This window comes from Puntigrus tetrazona, chromosome 23 (genome assembly GCF_018831695.1).
Source record: "Puntigrus tetrazona isolate hp1 chromosome 23, ASM1883169v1, whole genome shotgun sequence".
NCBI classification, from domain to species: domain Eukaryota; kingdom Metazoa; phylum Chordata; class Actinopteri; order Cypriniformes; family Cyprinidae; genus Puntigrus; species Puntigrus tetrazona.
Window position 1 is genome coordinate 13,147,460 of NC_056721.1, and position 25,856 is coordinate 13,173,315.

Here is a 25,856-nt window from a genome sequence, read left to right on the forward strand (position 1 = left end):
GTTTATACAGTCACACACACACAAAACCGCACACACATACACACGCGCGTTTTTAAATCACAAAATGACCAACCTGATTGGTCCGCGTCCTTCCCTTTGCTCACGTTCAGCCTATCGCAGAGCGCGACACTGGAAAGTGGGCAGAGCGTTTTCACTCGCACATTATTCTTCTCGCAGGAAGAGCGGCTTTCAAGCGAGGGGGGGGGGTTTCTTTCTTACAGAAAAGAGAGAGAGAGAAAGACAACACTGTGTCCCAACACTGACCCGTTACCAACACTGCTCACCACCATAAATATTGATAAGTGACAGCCATATCATTAATATCGGTGTGCCAGGGGTGTAAAACGACTCCAAAACACTTGAAGCGGCACTTGACTCTCATCCGCTAACCGCCGCTGCTCAGTTACAACCTCTCAAAACACAAAATCTCTGATGTTGTAGAGAAGGATTTCAGGTAAGTTCCGCCTTTGACCGTCTTCTCGGGTGTGCGGGAGATGATCTGATTAGCTTATGGCTCTTGTAATTAGCTCCGTGTGTTAATCACAGCCGATGTGAGCTGCCGTTGAGGAGGTGTTATGCTTTATTAATACAAGAGACATTAGCTAGCAGGCTAGCATCATCACCATCCTCATCATCCTCATCATCAGTATGTGTGTGCCAACGATCACAGTGTTTGACAAAGATACATCTCTCATTTATTCATGTGCTGATATAAACATAACACCGAGACATTAAGTCATCGGAGGGGGACGGGTAGACCCGGTCAGAAGGGTTATTGGAGAGTTTGGGCAGGACTGAACTTGATAGTTTGTCTCGTGTTTTATTATTTCTCGCACCCGAGTCACGAGCGCTTTGTTGGCAACTTGTGCGCGCGCACAATCACGCACGCATCTCTTTCACTGTGCAGTTTTTAATTGCTCTTACCCTAATTACGTCGATCAGCCGAGATAGTGTCATCGCGAGCTTGTGAGGTTACCCAGAAGAATCAGTCTCGCCTGTCTTGGGATTCCTAAATCCAGCCTGCTTACTTGACCACATAGTTTTATTGTCAAATGTGTCCTGAGAGGTCAGGTGACCTTATTTACACACCATGTTTGTTTAGCGTCTGGCTTGTCAGAGATGTGCTTTGGAGGATCAATCCACTGTTTTTATATGTGCTGTCATGAAGGTTGAGATGGGCATTTGTATATTGTTTGTTGCTAGAACTGGCTGTCGAAGCGTTTAAAATGATACTAATTAGTTCTTAGACTGATCAAAAACAACCCAATAGATAAAACCCACAAAAGAAGTAGACCGACTGCGAAGATGTAAACAGGTGGTTGACACCGACCGCATTTCTATTATGTGTTGTCACTGTACTTTGTGTGTTTGCGAAAATAATGTGCTGATGAGTTGATAGACGCTCGCTTAAGGGATTAATCCAAAAATCTAATTTTGCTGAACATTCTGAGAAATTTAGCCTTGCATCACTCGCTCACCAATGAGTCCTTTGCAGTGAATGGGTGCCGTCGCGAGAGTCATTAAAAACATCACAATAATCCACAATTAGCCTAATTCACATGACTCCAGTCGTTCATTAAAAAGCGAAAAGTTGAACATTTGTGAGAAACAACTCCATAGATAAAATGTTTTAACAACAGTAAATGGATTTTTTTTTTTCCTCTGGAAGTATTGTTGTTATCCCTTATGGACCGATATTTTGGCCCGAAGCAACAGTTTGAAGTTAAACCACTGTAACGATGAGCTCATTTGTTACAAACACACAGCTTTTCGCTTCAAGACAATAATTGAAGGACTAGAGTCACTTGTAGATTACTGTGATGTTTTTATCAACTGCCTGAGTTATCATTCCAGTGGCACTTATTCACATCAGAGGACCCACTGGTGAGAAAACATGTCTGTTTTCATAAAGAAACAAACTCCTCTACGTCTTGGATGGCCTGAGGCTGAGTAAATCTTCAGTAAATTGTATTTTTTGGTTGAACCTTTCCTTTAATTAGCAAACAGACAGTTAAAACTGTGCCACTTAAAGTTCACAACATATAATAAACGAATACAGAAAAAATAATTGACACTATAAACAGGATTTAAACAATGTACACCATATGCATACCATATGCATTACTATAAGTCTATTTTTTGCTTCAGTAGTTTTGTTCTAAAGGAGTAAGAAAGTTAGTAACCGTAATAATGTTTGTGCTCTATACTGTTTGATGTAAAATGTGCGATGCTGTTTAAGTTGTGTAGACTGATTATGCCGGATGCTGTTTAAACATTAAATTGTTTTAGCTTACACACGGGGAATCAATAAACCAGTTAATTAATCAAATGTGAGGCCCAGGTTGTGAGCTGCACTTATGCTGTCTTGCCCTTGAAAAAAAAACAACAACAAATGGTTTTAATAGATGCAACTGGTTTTCATTAGGATAGTTTCCACCGCCTAATTCAATTTAGGTGAAGTGTGGCACTGTTATAAGGATTTGTCATTCTAGGATGTTGAGCTAGAGCCGACTAGTCACACTTAATTAGAAATATACTGAATAAGATAACAATTATGGCATTGTTATCTTGTCCATTCAGCATGCAGTAAACACAGGCTGAATTGACCATGAAAGACCAAATGGCACTCGTGACAGCTTGTGATTGGATGAGGCAGAAGTGTGTTTTTGTGGTCGTTTTTCTTCAGCGCGTTATATAATACCTCATACACTACTCAGCCAAGCTGTTCTGTTTTGTTAAAATCATTTAGGCCTAATGTGTAAAACTGTTATGCCACGCTCCTTGACTTGTTAGTATACAAGGCTTTCTTCTGATTGTCAGGGCTCAATAATGAATGGCCCACTGGACCGAGGCCAGTGTGAGAAGGTTTCAGGCCAGTTTACAGAAGAGTCACTTGTTCTTTTGAACCAGGGTTGTGGTGCAAATGTACACCCTCTGAGCTCATAAAAGTGTCTTTAAGCTTGACAAATGATTTTTTTGTGTGTTGTACAAGTTCAGTTTTTTTTTCTTCTCTGAGATAATTTTGTCTAGCTGGCTAACAGACACTGCTTTGCTGTAGCTGGAAAACTTACCTATGCTAGTCTTAAATCTCTTATCAAAACAGTGCTGTAAAACATTGTTTTCATTTGTATATTACTGTTTTCCAGCAAGAATATGCTTATCAAAGGATTGTTGTAGCTGAATAATCTTTAGTAGTTCTTTTTATACTGCAAAATCTAATTAATGCAAAATATTATTATTATTATTATTAATACTTCTATTTCATTGAATTAATGGTATAATTAATAAAGTTAACATTTTTTAACATTGGTTAAAATATATACAAATCATTAATTTTAAATAATATAGCCTAATATAAAAGGAAAATTCCATTATTTCTAGTCAATTAAAAATGCATATAGCTTAAAATGAAAATTGGAGATTAATTTGTTGTCTGTCCAGTGCAAACCAGAACGGCTCGTCTCACTGGACCTTGGTTGTCATCTGAACTGTTGTTTGTTGTGGTTTTGCTGTACAGATGCAACCGAGTAGTGCCAATTTAATTATTTTGCAGACTTGCGACATTAAGTGACATTCTCCTCACAAATAGACTTATCTTAAGCACAATGGCTTAGCTTTATGGTTGCTCCTTAAGAGTGATTTTCAGCACCATCTGCCTCGGGTTATGTGCTTATCTAGCAGGCTGAAAGAAAGTAAAAGACAATCAAACAGGTTGGCATTATTACATGAGCATTTGGTCGTGCACAGACCACAAAGCTGATGTCACCCATTTAACAAAGCACTTAGACCCACGTGATGCCTTTTTAATGAAGAATTTATAACACGGACATGACCACAGGTTCTTGTTTATTGCCGCTGTATTTGTTCACATAGTTGTCAGAGACTTTGAAGCAGCTAGAATAACTCTCAATTTGCTATTCTCTGATGATCTTGTTATTTCAGCGTCATGCTACAAAAAGAGTGTGTGGGAGTCTTAACAGTGTAGGAGAAAGCTATTAGTAATCATTCTCTGCTGGCCAAAGGGCATGAGAGTACTCTCAAGGGTATCACAGAGCAGCTATGTAAACTGTTGAACAAAATCAGTGTCACACTGACTCACAGCTGTGCTCATTTTTCACCCCTAAAGGCGAGAGCCTATTGTATTTGCTGTACGTATAGGCCTGGCTCAGCTTTTGAAAACAGGTTAAAGCGCAGCACATCCTTCTCATCACAGAAGCAGCACTCAATTCAGCCACATCCCGTCTTTTGAATCTTGGTTCCCGAACACGGTGCCTGACGTTTTCATATTTGAAGAAGATTCATGACTTTGTAGAGTCGCTCTCGCATTGCGGATAAATAGCTTGACTGTCACATCGCTAGCTCCTTCACACAATGAACGTTAACTATAAATGCAAAGTTTTAAAGGAATGGTTTACGTCTGGATTGCCTGAAGGTGAGCAAACTTGCAGCAAGTGTTTATATTTGGGTGAACTGTTCCTTTAAAGAACTCAAGAATGTACAGCAGCAGTTGACTTAACTGCAGCACATGCAGTGCTGAAGAAGAACGTTACGGTTCGTTGGCGTGGAAGGTAATATAATAATCATTAAAGTTATCTTATATAGTTAAGTTCGTGGCGCGAATGTGCCTTAATTTTCTTTTATTAGCGCAGTTTAATGCTGAACATCACCGGCGAAGTGAGACGTAGCCTGCTGCGTACGATTGTGCCTCGCTGTATTATCCACATCAGTCAAGCTGTCTCGCACAATCCCAGATTCTCGTACTCTTTTAGGATAGAGGCAGCAATCGGGGAATCTGTGACAACAGAAGTAATCTGGTTAGCGTTTTTGGCATGGCGTGAATCCATCTTTTGAGCAAGAGTGTGCTCAGAATCCACCCAAGAGGGCAATTTGGGGCAGCTGCTGCCAGGGCCAGTGTGAAGCAATCATGGGGAGAGCAGTAAATAATGGGTTGTAAATGGAAGACATTTCCTATGAAGTGTCAGTCAGGCGACTGGAGGGGAGATCCCATGTGGATGCTGGTGTGCTCTCGCTGCCTCGCTTCTCCGAGCTGATTTGTCAATATTTAGGCAGGGAGAGGCAGCATTTACATAATGCTCCATCACATTGACACACTGTTTCTTTTGATTCGAGCCTAGATTTGTGTCATAGTTGGCCGACCCGGCGTGTGGCTTAGCACAGACTTGGAAATGTGTTATAGTGCTGCGACACTTGCTGCTAGGAGAAACTGAGGAGAATAAGGTAGATATTTCTACCAGGGACTCATTGTTTAAATTAAGCAAAGCTATGAAAGTAGTCTTAGACTTTTTGCTCAAGCATATAAAGCGTCAAACGACAAAACTGCCGTTTGTGATTGTAATAAACAGATTGATATCGTAGTTTGGCATAGACGCGTATGTATTTACTTTTATAGTTATCGTTCTTGGTGTAAATGGGCGTGAATGAACCTGAGAAACTTTTTTTGTGTGAAGTTGTACTTTGCAACTTTGTCATTAACTCTAAATCCTTGGAATGGCTGTAAAAAGTCAACTTTAAACGGCTTTGCAGCTCGAAGTTTTAACAAGATTTAATGCAAGCTTCTATAGATGTATAAGCTTCAGATTTTTGCTTTTAAATCCATTCCCTTTTTTTATTTTTTTAACGAGGAACGCGTTTAAATGATTTATTTGTGGCGATCAACGTTATGCCACAAATGCTTTCGACTGGACTTAACCGAACCTAGATCATTACTTAAAGGTGTTGGGGTGAAAGTTAGTTAGTCTGTAGATTATCTCGTCACTGCTCTAAAGAGGTGTTGTCTAGTTAATTTACATCTTACTTTGACGGTCTTTAATCGTGCCTCTTCTTTATAGCGTGCAACTGATGGCTGCCATCTGTACAGCCAAGTAGGTCGTTCTTTATGCGCCTGTTGTTCAACTGTAAGGTCTGCTTTGATTTGCAAAGACAGCGTGACTGCAAATCACCCTTGTTTGTTGGAAATCCATGATTCCTCCTTGAAAGATCTGATGCCCTGGACAATGCTGTCATGCTCCTTCCGAAGAGCTCTTGATGGGCCATTCAAATTCTGTGTACTCATTAAATTTAACAGTCTGACAACACACACTGACAGCACGCATAACAATCCAGCTCTTTCATTCTTCTCAAAAGATGTTTTCTGGTGTGTGTGTGTGTGTGTGTGTGTGTGTGTGTGTGTGTGTGTGCGTGCAGCACAAATGCCAAAAGCGGGTAATTGGCTGCAGCAGTGCTTTCTGCATCTGTTGTTTTAAGATATTAGGCTGACACTCAGGGCAGCCTGGCAGAAATGAGACAGGCCTCCTTTCTTCCTCCCTGACACCGAGAGGCTCTGTGTGTCTTGAGCAGGGCTGATTTCCTAGTGTTTCTTGACAGTTTTTGAGAGAGTCATGCAAATGTATTGTACATCATTTTTCTTGTAACGTCTAAGAAGAGAGAAAAACAAGCAGTAAGAAATGTTGAGGTTGTGCTGCAGACTGCGTAGCTTCAGATACTTTTTTGTAGCCTAATCATTTCTGCAAATGTAATAGATATTTGATCATGCAGTCAGTGAGTGGAGATGTTATGTATCTTTATTACATGGCTCTCTGGATTACTTGGGAGTTCCTGTTAAAGCCGATTGGAAGAACTGCTAGGAAATGTAAACAAAGCTGGATAAGAGACAGTGTAACAAAAATAAGGTAGAAAGTAATTTAATTGTTAATTTAATAATTCAAATAACAGAGAACAGAATTCACTCAAAAATGTTAATTCTTTCATGAATCCCTCACCCTCCTCAAGACCTCCGTTTATCTTCGGAATACAAATTATGACATTTTTGATGAAACCCAAAAGCGTTCACTTTTGAGTGAACTAATCCTTTTAGTTTAGTTTCATTTAACATTAAACCTTTCATCATTGTTAATAATAAGAACAACAGCAATAATAATAAATATGATCATTTTTATTATTATAAAATAAATATATATATACATTAATTATTATTGATTTGTTATTAATTACAATAAATAATATTACTACATTTTGTGATTTGCTTTCTATGGTTTTAGGTTGGATAATTAAAGAGTTTTTTATGCTCTAATTAAATGATATGTTCTAATTAAAGATATTTTCTGTTTCTAATTCTTTGTTAAAGGCATCTAAATCAAAATTTTCCGGTTTTTAAGTGCTAACATCGGGTCTCCGGTGCATCTACCAACCAAAGGAACGTGAAAAAGATTAACCCAGTAACTTTGTTTTAGTAAGCCTTTTTCTGCAAGTCTCTGAAAAAACTAGCCCTTCAGATCTTGCTCCCATAGTGACGCTGCAGAGGGATCTCATTATAATATTACCACTCCTTAATCTGTGAGTTTCTACCCAAGGCGATGTCATTTTGATTTTGCATGTGACAACGGTGTACCAATTCAAATGCCATAGAGAAATCTGAATAAAACATGCTAACAGAGCCTCAGAGGAGACAAGAGAGCTGTGCATTTATTGATTTATTTACTCTTATATTGCTGCTGCCACACTGGTCTACTATAAACATGCTTTTTTTTTCATTTATTTATATATAGTTTACCTTCAGAGGCATAATTAACCAACTGTTTTTGTAACTCGTGTGGTTTTTAAAGTAAACTTGGGTGTGAATGAGAACTTGCCTGACACATGCCTTTGACGGCCGCTTTCTGTCTGTGTCTTTCAGACGTGCGCACTCAGAAAACCGTAACACGTCAGAAGTTGAAACTAATGTGGTTTAAAAAGCACGATTTCAGCGCGATAACATGACAGTCAGAATCAAAACTGATATTTTTAGCAGGTAGTAGATGTAATGGCGTAGGTCCAATCTGGAAAAGGGGGCCGGGAGTAGCAGCTCATTTGTATTTAAAAAGACAGGCACGAAATTCACAATTCTAGGGATAAAAAGGGACATAATAATCTCCTTTAAATTACATGTTCTAATTAAAGTTTTGTTCTTTTTAACTTTTTTTTTTTTAAGTTGGCATTTATTTTATGTCCACTATTTATTTATTTTTAAAATAGCTATCTAGTAATTGGAATAATATGAATTCAGCTGGTTATTGCATAATAAACCCCTTCAGAGTGACACAACATCCCTCTACTTTACGCTGGGGTCCTAATCTCCCCGTCATATTTTTCTTTTTCTTTCTTTTTTTTTGGTGGGAGCAACCAGGTGTCTGTTCGTTATCCCTTAAATGCATTGATTTATAACAGGCCAGTTTCTTTTAGTATTCACACGGTTACGAAAAGCTCAAATGCAGCGGTTTATTACTGCATAAAAAGGGTAAAGAGTCAAAAGCAGTCAAGCAGTGACATTTGCCTTTGCAATGCAGAGTGTGTTATATTTCGCCGTGTTACTGTGACCGGACGCCATCAGGACTGCTGATGGAACTTCCTGCCAGAGAACATCTTAACGTAACATGCTCGAGAATTACCGGACCCTTCTCCAGATTGCTCCAAGATGTCCTCCCAGATCAGACAGAAGTGTGCTGTGGGAGTCATCCTGTGGAACTGGGGAAGGGGGAGAGAGACGTTCATGATTTTAAAGCAAAGCCAAAGCAGATGTGGGGAAAAGAAAGTACCGAAGGCTTGCTATAGGCTTCCATGACGTATCCCGAGAGCAGGAAGGGGTGCGGGGAGCTATTAACAAACTGGTGTTTTTGTTTTAATAGTGAACCACTTGGCTGCCTGTCTGCCGTCAGTAGAGCGGGTGGAAAATAAGATGGCATCTTGTAAGAGAACGGAACCATGTTGACTCGTCCCTGTTGACTGAAGACTCGCACTGCTGATTAGGTAAAAGATTGGCTGCTGTAATGACGTGACATGGAGTGAACATTGCACACAAACACGGTCTCTGCATACCGGCGCTTTTACTGCCTCGCTTTTACAGCTGCTTTGAGTAGTGCCTGTAGTATAGTACTATCTTTCGCTAATGCTAGTGATTTCAGGGTACGGTTATGGAGAGAGCGTATATCTATATACACGGATGTAGACAGTCACCGTTTTCCTCGACACTCTGAGTCTGTTTCTAGTCTGGTTTGTCCATTTGTAAGTGCATTAGCGTGAGGAATGAGAGAGGCGGAGAGGAGAGGATGTATTAGCAAAGCCATACAATTTTCTGCAATGCATTAGCACGGGCCGGGGGAGGAGAGCCCAGGCTTCTGCACTGTGTTTGACATGTGCCTTTCAGTAACATCTCTTATGAACCTGCAGGCCCATTAACCAATGCTTTTATATATTGAACCAGCTTGTTTAGCGAGGCTGAAGCATCTGATTCATCTTAACCCCAGAACGGCTAGTTAAATACAAACATCGATTCTTTAGAAAATGACTTGTTTTGTCAATGAAAATACATTTGAATGATAATTTAGTTTGTGGTTGTTGGTTTCAGATATCTGAAATGTGAATAAAAATATTGTCAAGTGAAGAATATGGCAAAGAAAAAGAAGGAATATTAGATGTTTGATAGCTGTCACCAAAATCAGGGCTCAACATAGGGGTTTATGGTTTTTTTCAAAAAACATTTTTTTTTTTGCTGGAAAATGAATGAATGTAATGACATTTCTCATTCTATTATAACTGATGCCTCAAATACTATCACAAATCATTCTAGCAGTTTTGGCAAAACGTTGTGTATATAATAACAATAAAAATAATGATAATAATTTTTTATTATTATTGACTCGCCACTCAATAGATTGGGTCAGAATTTTTGTTTGAAAGAAATTAAGGATTTTCTTCTGCAAAAATGAATTAAATTGATCATAAAAAAGATATGTTACATGTTCCGGTTTTTATGTTACACATGTAATTTTCCAAATGAATAATTGAATATAATAATTTGAAATATAAAAATGAATCATTTTCTTGTGACAACAAACGCAGCACGATGTGCAGCAGCAGATGCCGCTGTTTTAACGTCATACATGTCTTTTTATTGTTGTTAGCATAACTGTTTCTCAATAAACATACACTTTATATTAAATATGTTTTTAAAATATGCTAATATATAAAACTATGTCTAAAAGTTTTTTTTTAATATAAATTGACATGTTTTATGTCTCTTAATGAATCTGCTGATGCACACTGTGCTGCGTTTGTTGTCATGGGAACGTCCCAGCTGAAGAAACATGAAATTACATCTCTCCTTTTGACGAGTGCATTCAAAACGACTAAATAATGGCACACACATGCTCTGCTCAATGCAAAGTCTCAACTAACAAGGGGATAAGGATAATCACTTGGATGATTTGGAAAGTGACAATGAAACGCAAATGTTTTAAATAGTAATAATTTTCACAATATTACTGTTTTTACTGTAGTTTTTATAAAACAAAGGCATAAAAGACTTCTGATTTACATTAGCTGAATTTACAATAAGCCCCCACGCTGACCTGAGCTATCTTTCCATCCATATTATTGAGCCACGAAAATTCTGTCTGCTTAAACCTTTTCCGGTACCTTTTTCAGCACATAGAGACAGTTGCAGTTTAATGGTGGGTTCACCCTTTGTTTATATTTCCACCCAGACACTTCAAGGTAAAGATAATCAATATTCATCAGTTATGTATGTGGCTGACCTCCTCCTTAGGCTATTAAGTCAGGCTGTATACACAATCGACTGCTCCCATACACTGTAATGGGTGAAAACCGTATATGTGCAGCTGCATGCCCAGGTCATATCAGTCCAGTGGAGATCATCGCCGTAACGTTATAGATCACCCAATGTTTCTCCCTTTCTGTTTGCTTTAATGCTTTTCTCAGCCTTCGATTAATCTTCAGATCAGATGAGGCCACCTTCAGACGCCGAGCCTCGCATTGTTCACGACATCGGTCATAAAGTCATTTATTCTGGCACACCAGTGCTGGATTTTTTTACTGCAGCGCCCGCACTACTCCGAGTCCCGTTTGATGTTTTAATAGGGAATATGTGAGGATCTGAAGGTGTGAATTATGTGCTTGAGAAAGGGAGGGGGGGGGTGGTCTGCTGTCTTTGTGCTCTCTAATCACTCCTGACTCATCAGAGAGCGCCGCTAAGACTCTCCTCTCCTCCGCCCTTCATTTGCCCTTGCACCACGACCACTTCCTCTTCACGGCACGACCGCTTACAGCATATTGGTGTCTGTTAGACAGCACCTCTTTTCTTTTTTTTCCTTTCTCTCAGATACTCTTCTTCGCTCTGGTTTGCTGTAGAGTGGTGCATGACGATGGGTTCGCACCTGCAGTTTTCCTCCTTATTACATGCTGCTATTGTGGTAAAGACAAGCAGGGGAGAGAGGAACGGCGTAAACAATAAACCGAGGCAGCGCTATCTAATGGATCAATTTGTAATAAATCTGTTGCCTCGAGCTGTTGAGAGATTCAGCCCTGCAAAGGTGACTGCATTTTTCCGTCCTGAGCACGGCAGCTTGGATAAGGTTGACAGATATATCAATGCATTTAATGAACCCACTGGTTCGGGAATGCAGGAAAATGTAGTGAAGGCCAGTAATTCACTTATCAAAACAAGATTTTCTCTCTTTTATCATTGAAGCGTTACCCTGGAGCTCTCGCTCTCTCGTTCTGTGCCAGCCCGTATGTTCTTTTCTTCTCTTTTTGCATCATTTGCATTGAGGGGCTTTGATTGGACCGGGCAGATGAGGCTCTCTCGAAATGGCAAATAAATACGCACATTGCGAATGGATTGATTTTAAAATCATCCACCGCTTTGAGCGCCTGTAATGATTTCAGACGTCGTTCTGTTTTCGCAGTGAGCTAGCGCCTCTGTCTGTTTTTATTATACCGAAAAGCTATAAAATTGATGGTGTCTACTCAAAATTTAGTGCTTGAGATAGTCAGCGTAATATTTCTTCATATAATGGAAGAGTGTAAGTGGCGACAGTGGTTGTTTTGAGAGCGGCGATGGGCTAATTCGACACCCACCTTTTTATTGGATGCTCCAGGGATTTCACACGGCACAAACGTGTCACGGGGCACCGCCTCATGAAAAAAACATTAACGGGAGAAATTAGACGAGAAATGCTTTAAAGTCTAAGTCAACAGAAGTATTGATTTTATTCAAATGGCAGTATTAGCCTCGGTAATAAGTGGAAACGAGTCAGGGGTTAGTTCAGCCTGCAACTCGTACATCTTTAGGGTGTGCGAGAGCTTGTAGTGACATTTTTTGCTTGTTAGAGTAAAAAAAAGGCTAGTATATATCCCGTTTTGTTGTATGTTTATGAAAAAAGATTTCTAAAACACTGTCTTAAAAAAACTGTCACTGTGTTAGGAAATTGGTGTCGAGTTACGAAGTAGGAAAAAGAACTGCAATTAATTTGCTGTATATCAGTGACCGTTTGGGACATGTAGGAATGTAAAATATCTGTGTGGATCGACAGGCTGACACGCTCTTCATATCAGTTTTCCTTCTGTTAAGCTGTGGATTATTATTGCACGAGCACCTTGATTGGCTTACGATTTCATCATTGTTTTTTTCAGCATTTTTGGCTTTACGCGGATGTTGCTTTTCCTTGCAAATGTGGCAAGGTGAAACAAAGCTATTAAGCCAAGTATTTTGTCTGCTTTGATTTCTAGGGCGTGTAATTTGAGCTTCTGCCAAATCGAACTGTTAAGCGAGTAATTCTCCATTCAGACAGATGCACACTTTGCTCAGAGGTGTTACGTTCACACGTTACGTCGACGGCGTGCGTTTTTAGCTTTATTTTTCACAACAAACTCTTAAGAGGGCCCTCTTATCGTGTTTACGCACCTCCCTTTTGCTTATTGCAGTTATTACAGTATTCCTCTTTACTTGGAGAGCAGCTCTCCTCCTCCATTCATCCTCCAATTTGAAGAACGACGTGCGTGTTCCTGTGGGCTTTTTAAACGCTCCCGTCACATGCTGTCATCAAGGGGTACGTCAGCGTACAAACGGCTGCGGGTGAGTGCAGATGAGCGATGGCTCGTGCTCTCACTTGCACTTTCTTGTAATTATTGGAATTGATGTTTTTGCCGAGACGCTCCACATCTGTACGATCTGCAATAAAGAAGGAGGGAGCGCTGAAGCTTCTAGACTGATAATAAAAGGCAATCAACCTTCTACTTCCCGCCTCTCTCACGCAAAACGAAGCAGCAAAAATCCTAATTAACCGATCGGCCGAAAGCACCCAGCGTGTTTTCAGCTGCTACTACTTGTTCTCTAATGAAGACACAAACCCAGCACAGTCTGCTACTGCGCATTTTCTACCATCGACCTTCTAATCGTTTTCCATCACTGATTAGCCGCTATGCTTATGCACATATAAATGAGTGATCCTGGCCCTGGGTGCTCATTGGTCAGCAGTCCAGCCATACCTAATATTGTCACCGCCAAAGCTAAACACTTTTCATCTAGCCGCTGTGTAACTGCACAGAATCGAAAGAATAATATTGTGTTGCATTTCACAGTGTCAGGAGCTATTATTTGGTACAGAGGTCTTCAACTAGGGAGACTGAACATATTGTTACATACTGTATAAAAAGGAGGGTTGCATCATCAGCCTTGTCTACAGAAATGTGTATTGCATATTTTAGGATTGCAAAACCCAAAGAATCATTTATAGTTGCTTTGGATTTTAGCTTTGAATGTTAACTTAATATTGTATTACTTAACCATTTTTTTTATTATTATTATTATTTCCCTTTTGAAAATCCTAAAAATATGGCATTGTTTATACTGCAGCTGAATGTGACCACAATTAGATTTACCCAAAGTATTGCATACGTAATGTGCATACCGTAATGTGCATAAATATGTATATATATTTATGTATATATATGTGTATATGTATATTTATATGTGTGTGTATGTGTGTGTGTGTTTGTGTGTGTATATAAGTAAGAGTTCAAATGTAAAATCAAGTGCCTTCTGAAATGTTGTAAAATGAGTATTTTCTCAGTCTCCTATGTTTTATGTTCAGTTTTTTCACTTTAATAACAATGAAAACATTTTAAAAGATCTTTTGTAAGTCCATTACCCCTTTGTTTTATGATGTCTTTGTGAACTTTCCGAAGCATCAATGTTTTGGGTGAATGGATTGAATGTCTTAGGTTTCCATTTTTAAAAAAAATCTTCATTTTTGTTCAGAATATTTGTTGCAAATATAACCAGATAGGGTTGGAGCAAAGTGAAGGTGATTTAATGATGGCCGAATTTCATTTTTGGGTGTTTTCACCAGTCGACTAGGTGGTGTACAAACCTTGTAAATGCTGCATGTTGTGCCTAACAGGACATTTTGTTGACTTTACTAATCATTGTAGCCCAACTTCTCAAACCTAACAGCTTAAACAGAGTATATATGATGCTTTTTTCTCCCTGACTGTGTGTCTTTGAAGATGTATTTGAGAAGGTTACAGTGATAGCGAAAGAGAGCGGCTCTGCCACCTGAAGGTGTCTCGGGGGTCCGTCGCAGTAAATCAGTGAGCTGAAGCCTGCCTCCCTGATGGTTATCAGTGCTTATGTAAAGTGCTCCGTTCCCCCGCTGTTCTAGAGAGGGAGGCAGGCGCGCGATTGATCTCGCCATTGATTTCCCACATCGCTGCCTATTTCTGATGACACTGGAGTTGTCTCTCCTTTTTGTCATCGCAAGTGTTCTTTGAATCCAGCCTCGTCTGTTAGCAGAGGCGGAATCGTCTCGTAATTGAAGCAGCTCCGTAACCTTTTTTTCCCTTCTCAGTGGCGAGATTAATTATTGTCTAGTCACAGGCAATCATTTCTCACTTCTAAAGCAAATTACACAGGGGTCGTACGTTTGCGCTTCACCACTGAGTGGCATTTATTTCTGAGGGCTGTTGTTCCTGGCTTTTGGAGAAGGGCTTTAGACCGTGTGTTTCCAGGCTGCCTCTTCTCCTGGTATTTACCTGTAATCCTGTTTTTATCTGCCTGTGGAGGAGGAGATGAGCCCAGCACCTCCCCGCTACCAGCATTGCTCTTTGTTTTGTGAAAGACTGAAGTAGCTCTAGGGGACAGACAGACTGGAGAGCAGAAGAGGGGCTCTGCCACTTACTTTCCCCTGAGAGCGTTCGCTACTGCCAACCCGGCGGCTGCTGCCGAGTCGCCCACTGTCACCTGACCTGGGTGTAACCCACAGAGAGACCACATGCTCCTCTGAGCAGAATGCTAATTAGCGGGGAATTAAATTTCTCTCAGTCTCATTCATCTACACCGAGCAGCAGGAGGCCTGTGTATTCTCTTGTACAATCATTTTATTGCTTAAAAAAAAAAAAAAAAAAAAAAAAATCCTCTTTATAGGACTGCTAATCTGCTGTTGAGCTTCATGCCCATTTTAAATTTTTTTAAATTTTTTAATTGTGTGTGTTAAATATCTACGACAAATGTGTTTCACACCCATGTAGGCAGGTCAGTGACACGAAAAGGGTTTTATTTCTTTGTTTTTGGAAATTTTATGTAAAACAAATGCTGCTAAAAAAATCTGCTTTGCCATTACACAAATCATTTTAAAATCTATTCAAACATTAAACGGTTATTTTAAATTATAATAATATTTCACAGTATTATTGTTTTTACTGTATTCATACCGTGTTCAAATAAATGCAGTCTTGGTGCGTCTCCTAAAAATGGCAGATAATTTGAGCTTCTTTTAAAAGGGCAATGTTTGTTCAAGTAAATGTCATTTATTTATGTTTCAACATATAAAAGGTCAAATTATTTTGAGCATTTCAATAATTTAATATTCCTGACACCCCTTTTTTAGTATTATGTTGTTACATTTGCATCACGACTCACAAATTGCATTTTCATGCATTTCTAAGCATATTAATACAGTGCACAAAATAAATACAATTCTATGTTGTAGCATAATATGATGGTTTTGGCTACTGTGATATTATTAGATGTCCATCCGTTTAAAGGGTTTGTCCGCGCTCTCATCTCTCGTGTCAACTGTCAGTACACAAAGCGGGCTTTCTGTCAGTAATTATCACGTACGAGCTCATTGCAAACATGAATTAATAAAAGGGAGGTGAGGCGCCGTTGCCTCGTTTGCCTCACGTAGAGACAGGCTTGTCTCAAGCAACCGGAGCAGCACGTCGTAATAAAAGCCAAATAATGCTCCTGACAGCAGCAGTTTAAATTTCACTCCTCACCCAGGCAGCTTTTTTTCACATTGCAGCCATCAGTCACTCCACAGTGTGCCCTAGAGTAAAAGAGAAAGAGAGGAAGAGAGATAGTTGTGGAACAGTATTATTCCTTCAGTGCCTCACCAAGGCTCAGTGTCGCAGTCTGCTCTGCTAATCAACGCCATGCGCTGTGAATTACAGAGTAAACAATACACAATGCTTCCTCTCACTCGCACATACAATCTCTCTCTTTCTCTCTTCCTCCTCCCAAGAGCATTTTGTCTTGCCTCTGCAGCCGTGGAAACAACAACAAAAAAACAGGGGGAAATAAATGGCAGTTTTCTTTCATTGTCCCTTCTAACCTACCTTCTTGAGCTTGTGCCAGAGGAGAGCTTGTCTGCCTTGTAAATGGCAGCGTGGCGATAAGAATGATGAAAGGGGGCAGTGAGTGTGACCTTTCCTCCGATAGAAGGATGGTCAGGAGTGAGAAATGGAGAGGAGGAGAGCGAAAGCATATGAAAATGTTTTCAAAACCATACTGCTGTACTCCTCTTATTATAATTATGTATAGTATATGCTACTATAGTATCTATCTATCTATCTCTCTATCTCTCTCTCTATCTCTCTATCTCTCTATCTCTCTATCTCTCTATCTATCTCTCTCTCTCTCTCTCTCTCTCTCTCTCTCTCTCTCTCTCTCTCTCTCTCTCTCTCTATTTGCTTATTAGCATGCATATTACTACAATAATAAATATTAATTTATTAATTCCTTACTCTATGTGTGTATACTTAGTTTATAGACATAAGCTTATATTATTGTTGTGTAATTTATATGATTTTTTTTTGTATCATTTAAACAGCGTTTTTGCCAATTTGGCAATGGCAGATTTGGGGTCCATTTACAATTAATCACTACATCACTCCACTAAATTGCAACCCTAAAAATAACAATTTTTAATTCCAATACGAAGGACGCCACTTGATAAATTAAACAGACAGAGTGAAGAAGTCATGGGACAACAATGTAGCTTCTGTTCAAAATGCCTATAGCCAGTTTATTGTACATATCCAATTAAATGAGAACATACCAAACATAGTGTCAGTGAAAAGTGAGAAAAGATCAGAAACATCAGGCATTGTATCGGACTCCTGAAATGAGAAACCATAACAGGGTAACAGTTGGCCTATGAGATTATAATCTCAGGCTGCAGAGAAATGAGAGCATCGGAGGGGGCGAGCCGTGAGATCAGGGTGTTTTATATTCTCTCCCAGGCTGTGATGGTGATGCTCGTGGTGCTGCCTGTTTTGTGTTGGTGTGAGGCGAGCTCTGCAGCACCACCTGATTTGACTTGGTAATGCGGCATTGATGAGTCTGGGGGGAAATCGGCCAGAGGAGCACAAATGCGCTGCAAAACTGCAATGTTAAATATGCTGTCAGTTCTCTCTCAGCCACTGATAAAAAGAGAGAATGGAGTGAGAGGAAGAAGAGGAGAGGGCAAGGAGAGCGATATAGCTGTCAAGTGCACATGGCCGCTGCCGCCTAACTCTCTTGACGGACGTGAATACACCGACTAAAATGTGTTGATTGGCACCGGTGTCAGCGCTAAACTCGTAATGTGTTTCTGAGACGCTACACCTCTCCTTGAGAAATTATTAGGCCGCGTCAGAGAAAGGAAACACTTTCACTGTTTAAAACATCGTGGCGAGAGAATATTGAATATGTTCGGCAGGGATGAAAGCTGAGAGTGGAAATAAGGCCAAGCTATTAATTCCTCTGATGGTTTTTAAGAGCACAGTTTTATTGGTGCTGTGGCCTTTCTTTGCACTCAATCTCACACGCACAGTAGTTTCCTGAGGATGCTGGACGCTGAGGCTGTTGGCCTTGACTGAAGGTAATTAACTTAAAGATTAGGTATAGTCAATTCCCAACACTTAGTTTATGGGTCAATGACAAATAAGAATGTCCACCATAAAATAGGAAAATTGTCGAAAAATCTTGTTAAAAACATGTGCCAAGTTGATTTTTTTTTTTGGTGTTGTACTTCTAGCATTCATTTTGGTTTTGAGAAAAAAAGGAATGAATACTTGTATTCACCGGGGATGCATTAAATTAAACAAAAGCGACAGTCAAGACATTTTCAATGTTACAAAAGAGTTTCAAAAATAAATGCTCTTTTGAATGGTTTCCACAAAAATATAAACCAGCACAGGCATTTTTAACATTTTATAGTAATAATAAGAAGAAATGTTTCTTGCTTTCACTGAAAATAATGCTTTTCTGAAAATAAATAAATAAAAAAATATTAAAAGATATCAAAAAAGAAAGCAGTTGTAAAAACTTTCACAGTATTACTAGTTTTAATTAATTAAATATTCTTACCATATAATTCTTATCTTACCATTATTAATTAATCAATTAGTAATTTGTGATATGTATTATGTGTATAACTATATATATATATGTATATAAATTTCACAAATTAATCATTAATTAATAATGGTAAGCCAAAGAACTTATCTTGTCGTAAAAAAGGCCAATAATCTGCTATATTAAAAGCTCTTGAGCCAAGTCTTGACTGTCTGATGAGCTTCCATGATATCATTTCCTGTTTGTTTCTACATCTTGACTTCATGAACATCATGTCATAGACCCTCACGACGGATGCACAACCTATACTCCCGCTCTCTGCTGTGTTAATTCCAGATTCCCTCTGTGCTTTCACAGTGTCTGTGGCAGCAGTTAATATTAATGCACTCTGAACCAAAGAATGCCAGCATAGCTTTATCCCTGCGACTAGGTAGAAAAGGAGCAATAAAGCCTTGTCTGGATAAGGATCAATACAGGATATGACAGTCCTAATGTGATGTCTGAGCCAGAGAGAGGGATAAAGATAGAGGATTTCAGTGGACGGAGGCACAGGAGCAGCAGCCACAGCCGTGACGTTACCACCCAACAGCTGCAGTGCTGTTTATTTAGTTGTTTGATAATGATGCTTGACCTTTCCATTCAAGTCTGCCTGCGAGCATTCACACGCCCCTCTGCAGCGAATCCGTATTCGTGCCTGTAGTCCGAGGCCAAAAAAAGCTGTTTGTTTGCTTGTGTGTGTGTGTGTGTGTGTGTGTGTGTGTGTCGCCGACATCCCTGGCTGTTAGTGTTGATGAGCGTCTCGCTTCTCTCAGGCCGGTCCCTTCATGCTTTGCCAGTCCCAGGAGTGGATTGTTTCAAATTAGTATGCATTAGGTGGTTAGTGCGGAGCGTTTCATTATGCAAGATTGCACTAAACTGTCTATGTTATGATTAGCCAGTTTCCCCTAAATCAAAGTCAGGCACATGCTACAGCCTTAATCTCTTCATTTTCTCACAGGGAGCCGCGCTGCAGAGAGAATGAACGAGCGAGGGAGGGAGGGAGGGACCAAACGAGAGGATGGAGGAAATCAGGGGAAAAAATGGTGTCTGAAGCAGAGATAGTAAATCATCTGGCATTAGATGAGCTTGGGTAGTCTGTGCGGTTAGTGTTTCACACTGAGAGATCTGGGGTATCCTGGTGTTTAATAAAAAAAAAAAACAGGAAGAGGAAAGGAGTGTGTGATGTTTTGTTCCATTAAGCGAGGCAAATGTTGCACCTGTGTGTCCCCGAACCGCATTCGTGCCTTTTTTTTTTTTATTTATTTTTTTAATCCCGTTTGTCCAGCTCTGCAGTGCAGCCTCACCTAGAGAAGCCCATTATATCAAACCATGAATCATTTACGCCAGCCGCGCTCACACGTGCCGTCTGCATTTTTAATGAGAGATTATTGCATTTCATAAACAGAGCTTTAAAAAATTCAAATCGTATTGATCCGGGGCTGAGAAGCGCCCGAGCTGGATTGTATCTTTGCCGTTTCGCCCGTCCCACTCCCTGCTGTTTCTCTCTGGGGTTTGATTGACGCTCTGTTTTTTTTTTCTTCCCCCCCCCTCTCTAGCTTCTTCTCGTTTAATCAATTAATTCAGTCTATCACGGCTTCATTTTGCGTTCGGTAGCAGTGTTGGCAGGCTCCATCATCAGCCACCCACGTGTAATGAGAGGACATTTTAACAATTAGCGCAGGTGAGAGACGGGGCTCTGTTTAAAATGGTGGCGGCGGCAGCGGCGACGTGCCTCTCGTGCGGAGGTGTTGTGTTTCTGCGAGGTGTTTGGACAGGCACCGGGGTTAATGTGCTGGAAAAGAGTGATTTAGGTCAATGGTGGTGTCTACATCTGTCACCGAGAGAAAGAATGAGGAGGGAGGAAGGGGAAGAGAAAAGCTAGTGTGAAAGAAAATGATAAGCTGATGCTCACGGCAAGCCGCAACGGTAACAAATAAGCAGTTTCACCTCTTTATAAGGGAGCAGACTGCTAAAACCTGAGCAAATAGCAAATGTACATCTCTCTCCTGTCTCGTCTCAGGAGTACGCTCCAGTTTCTGTGTAAATATCACACTCGCTGATGAGGAAAAAGTACTTGGCTCTGCACAAGGGGATTAGAGCAGCTATTTTATCATTTATTAATGCATGTCTGTGTCTGCCACTGACTCGTGCTGTTTAACTTTCAAATCGCGCCGCGCTGATTCAGGAGCAGTGCTATGATGTGATGTTATTGTGAGTAATTGGTTTACACGTAAAATAGACGTGCGTTCTGTGTCAAATTATTTTTGCGCACTTAACGCTATTAATCGCTTTCGAAAGGGATAGTTCGACAAAGAAAGAAAATGCACTCAGGCTAGTGTTGTTTCAAAGCCGATTTATTTTTAAGAATGGTTTGGTTATCATTGACTTCTTTTGTACGAACAAAAAACGTTTCTGAAATAAAATAAATAAAGGCCAGGTTTTATAGACGGGGCTTAGCTTAAACAAGGAGCAGGCCATAGTTCAATTAGGACGTTTAAGTAAGTTTTATAAACATGCCTTAAAAAAAGTATATTGTGCATCTTAAGACAAAACTGTCGTGTTTTAAGATCAGTTGAGACGGCTCAGATTTACATTTTAGTCTAGAGCTAGGCTTCAGCCTTGTCTGTGAATCCGGGGGAAAAGAAGATTCGAATTATAAGTTAAGTTTTAAAAAGAGTATGGCGATTAAATAAATGAAACCGATCTATAAAGCCAATACAAAAAAATGCTAAATATGATTTTAGTTAACGTTCGATTTTTTTAATAAGAGATTTTAAATGCTTTTGTTTCCAGAAAAGTTTTAACCTTGAAAGTTTTTGGAATCTAAATGTAGAAGGGAAAAATGCATAAAAGGCTTGTTTTATGAATAGCATCAGGCCAGTCATTTAACACGACCTCTCATTTCAAACAATTTCCTGTAGCTTGGCATTTAAACAATTACTTGCAAGTATAATAAATGCATTTTGGCTCGTTTTACATGGCAAAAGATGAAGCATGCAACAAACACACTTCCCACTCAACCAAATTACTGCGTATAATAATTATCCTGTGTGATCTGGAGTTCATAAACTGTTGTCGCAATGCTAATAGAAGGCTTTTTTGCCATTTGCTTTTGTTTAGCCTTTTCCACAATAGTGTCAGCAGCCTTAACTGCGACCTCTTCCACTCTGATATTTCACAGGCTGTCCCTTCAGAGCGGCCCGTTTCTGACCGTGCCAGCAGTGATTAATGGGGGCACGGGCTACGCAGTATAAAACTGGATTTACATGGAAGCTTATGGCACACAAGTGGATTAGCTGGCTTTAGAGGTGAACGGACGTAATTGATTCTGATGTGTTTTTTTGCCAAACAGAGCAGTGGAAAAAACAGAGTTTGACCAGGTGCAGTGACCCCTTCCTTTTTTTTTTTTTTTCTCTCTCTCTCCCTCAGTGTGGCTGCGCACGTCATGTGGTCATGAATGCAGCACATTCCCGAGGGGCAGTGGAAGTCCTGTCTAACCTCTGCGTTTGAATTACATTTGTGTGTGTGTGTTTGTTCAGGGTGGGTGGTGAGATGCTCGCATACACGACTGAATGTGACTGAACCGGACTCTGCTAGTGACAGCTGTGTGGGATCCGAACAAAAAGCTGCCTTCTTTTCTGAGCATGTGCCCTGCCCCCTTCCTTTACACACAGTGTCACATCTGTAGCAATGGGGGGTGGCGAGGCCTTTCAGCTGTCACGACGCCGTTCAGCCGAGGATCCTCTTGGGGCTCGGAGATTGATGCATTTATTTATCTCTTTATCTTAATCAGAGTTATTAAGAGGGGAAGGTAATTAATTGGCTGTGACTCTATTGGACAGGACGTGGCGAGGTGTGTACAGGCGCCCCGGTGACACGGCATCCTGGGCGGGACAAACCACAGTATCTTTGTGAGTAATAGTTACAGTCATTCTTTTTCTAAATAAACATGGCGATTGTGTTGAAGTTAGCAATTCTGGCTCCGATTGCATTAACTTTTTTTTTTTTTGTGGATTTGAAGAAGACAAAATTATAAATTAGATAAATCATAATTAAGTTTAATACAGTTCTTGCAGAATAAAGCAGCATAAATTCAATATTCATTCATTTATTAAATTAATTCACTTCATTAGAAAAAATGTTTTCCTTATTCCATTTCAAAGTTATGTTACAGTGTATTATTACAGTGTATTTTTATTTTATATAATTTGTATTATATTATTACTATAAATAGTAAAATTAAATATATTAGAAAAAACTGATCTTTTAACAATTCACAAAACTCCAATTAATCTCAGTCAAAAACATAGGTGACTATCAGGAACCATACTTGATCCTTAAAGGCATAAAACGTAGAGTAACAATTTTAGATGCTTATTTAATCATACATTACAAAAGTGTGTGAGTCACTTTCATTGACTGATTCACGAGTGTGAAACTGACTCAGAGTCATTTGTTCATAAAATGTACCAGGCATTAAAGATGCTGTTGTGGTTCTCTCTGAATGAATGCATTAACATTTATTATAAACATTATTTGCCACCAAACTATTAGTTTTAAGTTTGCCGGCCACCATTTCGTCGAATGAATATGTAAACAGTGATTATAAAAGAGCCTACCATTTTATAAGAATCTAGCTTCATTAATTACTTTTTTCACCAACAAACTAATGTTGGTAAGCTTAGGCTTTTTTGTACCTTATTCTTAAACGTGCATAAGCAGCATAATATCTTAATATCTGAAGGTATCGACTCCCTTCAGCGTGTCCATTGCACTATTTCCTCTCCATTCTTCTCCCTGTCAGTTTATTGCAGCCAAGTAGTTGCCTGTGCTGTTTGTTTGATTCCTGCAGCAGGCAGGACTGTCATCGCTGATGAAACGGTCTCCTCTAGTTTGCTGCTCAGCATCTGTGTTTACTCGTCTGTCATACTGTGCACTGCTAGGGAGGAGAGAGCGACAAGAGGGGGCGAGAGACAAGAGTTTGAGCAGAGGGCAGGACATCTCCATCTCTCCTGAATTCTTATCAACACAGAAGTGGGTGACTCATATGAAGTGCGAGTATGTGTATGTAATAACTCCCCTCAGCACAGTGTAGTCAAAATTCTGAACATAACCCGTCATCACAGTGAAGGACTCGTTACACTTGGATCATTTAATTATCCATGCATCATCTTGAGTATTTTTATCCAAACAGTTGGGTTCTTGTTTGTGTGCAGAAGCTACATATGATGATTTGTTGCTTTCGTGATGGTCTAGTGACAGTGGGTTGTGATGTCTGACTAGATTTCCCATAATTTGAGTGAATAAAAAGAAAAAGATTAGGGATGCACAACAAATGAATTATTTTTGTTTGAAAATATAGATAGACAGATATACAGATAAATAGATTATTCATCTTTTTCAGTATAAATTGAGTTACAGCATTTTTTTTCTCTACTTGCCTGTGCTTTCTTGTTACATTTTGTAATTATATATTAATTTAACTATAATAATATTATTGTATTTTTTTATATTTTGTATTTATTTTATTTGGTATTTTTCTATTATTGTTGTTATTATTATTATTTTTAATATTAACATCACTAAATAAAATATATTATATATATAATATATATATATATATATATATAATATATATTTATTATATATATAGGTTTTTTTACTGTTAGTTGCATTGCTGGCCACTGAAAAATGTATTTAAATCACAACCTTTTGCATTGTTTCAGTTTGATTTCATTTAATTGTTCAATCAGTATAAATCGATTTCATATTTAATTGCACATTAAAATGTTCACTGTTTTGCCATTTTTTTGCCAAAACACTAATAAGTGATCCCTTCTCACTATTTCACTGTTAAGATCCTTAGCAAATCTCAAAATTAATCTTAATTATCATGCTGTGCATGATAAGTCTGTGATGCCAAAATTAATTTGTAGCGAAAGGTTTTAGCAGTAGTCAGTAATTCTAGTATCAGACATGTATCACTATCAGCCAAAACCAAAAAATAATTATCGGTTTATCATATAACCTATAATTGTAATATTTTATGCATCTCTACTAATTATACAGGCTTTGCATACAGTTCCGCACATGTCTGGCTACCGCAAGCTAGGTTTTAAACCAAAGAAAACAACCGCAGTTGCTGTGAGGGAGGGAGGGGAAGAAAGGTTAAACACTTGAAATATTTTATTTGTCCATTGAGACAAACTAATAAGTGTTCTGAAATAGCGCCACAGATGAACCTGTAATTTCAGCAGGTTGTTGGAGAATTCAGGTGATGCATTTGGCTTAGCCCTCAAGCTTAATGGAGAAAAATCACTCTCCGCCATTTTTAAGCACAGCAGTTGGTAGAAGTGTAATTTTACACCTGCAGTTTTGAAAAGCAGAGAAAAAAGCCCCTTACATCCAATATGCGGAGGACCACTTTGCCAAAAGGGTGACGGGAGGGTGTAATGTATTCACAACCACCCCCAGAACAAGCATTACTTTACCTGGGCTTAATTGAGGGTAAACTCCCCTGACACGGGCTCTTGTGTGCTGAATCCTGACAGAAATAAAGCTCCTGAAGGCCACAGAGGGGACCCGAAAGGAAATGATTAAGTTGGGGCGTTATCCTGGCCAGCTCTTTCCACTCCTTTTATGTTATCTTGATCATCTTTACCTGAGCCTGTCTGGAAACCCAGCCCTGGAGCCGTGCTGAAATAGATGTGCTAGTGCAGTTATCACAGAGAAAGACAGCAAACATCTAGGAGAGAAAGAGAGAGGGAGGCGATGGAGGAAGACGGCGGACAGAAGGTTTTGACACCCATTGTTTAGGTGGAAAACAGACAGCGCAGTCCAGGGCAGGAAGGGGCAGAGATCTCATTGGTCCGTGGGGGTCGTGCCGCTCTTCGTGTTTGTCTCCAGCTGTCTGGATCGTACCCGGGGAAAAAAAGAAATTATTAATGCTGTCTTTGCTCCGGTGTCAATATTGATCTAAACGGTGCGCACTGTAGAAATATTGTTTCTACTGATGCTAATTACGTTTGCTGTAATCGTTAGCGTTGTTTTATATTTAGCAGCTAAATGAGTGATGACGGGAGGTGTCGTGACAGGTGCTATATTCTCAGCCACAACCCCAACTGCTGTGTTTAATCAAGTAGGTCCTGCGGGTATCGGCCTCGGGCCGCGACTATCCCAGCGACCCAGCGACCCACCGGAGAGTGGCAGATTAGGTGTCAGTTGAAGGGATATCGAGGTGCTGATGAGAGAGCGTGGGGGTTCGTGGGATTGATGTGCTCATACGGTTAACCCCCAAGGAAAGGGGTAAATACAAACAACATATTTTATTCTGTCGTATCGCTCG

At 39.6% G+C, this 25,856-nt stretch overlaps 1 protein-coding gene across 2 annotated transcripts in view; it reads left to right on the forward strand.

The window, feature by feature from the left end:
• Window positions 1–245: 245 nt before the first annotated feature.
• Window positions 246–25,856, forward strand: part of rerea (arginine-glutamic acid dipeptide (RE) repeats a) — a 137,170-nt gene continuing 111,559 nt past the window's right edge. For both annotated transcript variants that reach the window (XM_043224413.1, XM_043224412.1), the window contains exon 1: window positions 246–454. The gene's annotated coding sequence lies outside the window, so the exon portion shown is untranslated. The remainder of the gene's footprint in view (window positions 455–25,856) is intronic.